The sequence below is a fragment of the Merops nubicus genome, unplaced genomic scaffold (genome assembly GCF_000691845.1).
Source record: "Merops nubicus isolate BGI_N331 unplaced genomic scaffold, ASM69184v1 scaffold49013, whole genome shotgun sequence".
Lineage (NCBI taxonomy): Eukaryota > Metazoa > Chordata > Aves > Coraciiformes > Meropidae > Merops > Merops nubicus.
Genome location: NW_008600551.1, coordinates 1,410 through 1,716, shown reverse-complemented (window position 1 = coordinate 1,716; position 307 = coordinate 1,410). Strand labels below are relative to the sequence as shown.

General features: G+C 61.2%; 1 protein-coding gene across 1 annotated transcript in view; it reads right to left on the bottom strand.

Moving 5' to 3' along the window:
• Window positions 1–307, bottom strand: part of TIMM17A (translocase of inner mitochondrial membrane 17 homolog A (yeast)) — a gene marked incomplete at its 5' end in the record, with an annotated part of 1,661 nt that overhangs the window by 578 nt on the left and 776 nt on the right. The gene's annotated exons all lie outside the window — the stretch shown is intronic.

Here is a 307-nt window from a genome sequence, read left to right as displayed (position 1 = left end):
GTCCGGCCACGGAGCCCCCCCACCCCCTCAGCAGCTCCACAGCCTCCACTGGACTCTCTCCAGTAGTTCCCTGTCTCTTGAACTCCTCTGAAGTAGTTTAGTAAAACAAAGCCTCCACCACCACCTCCCTCAGACATCTCTTCTCTACCTGCTGGTCTTGGTGACACCCAAACCCGGGCTGCCCGTCCCACGGTCACACTTGGCCCACAGCCCACTGCCAGCACCCCCCTCCTGCCCACAATCTACAGCCCACAATTCCCCCAAACCTGCTGGGTCACCCCCCCTGACTCAACTCCTGCTGGCTGCG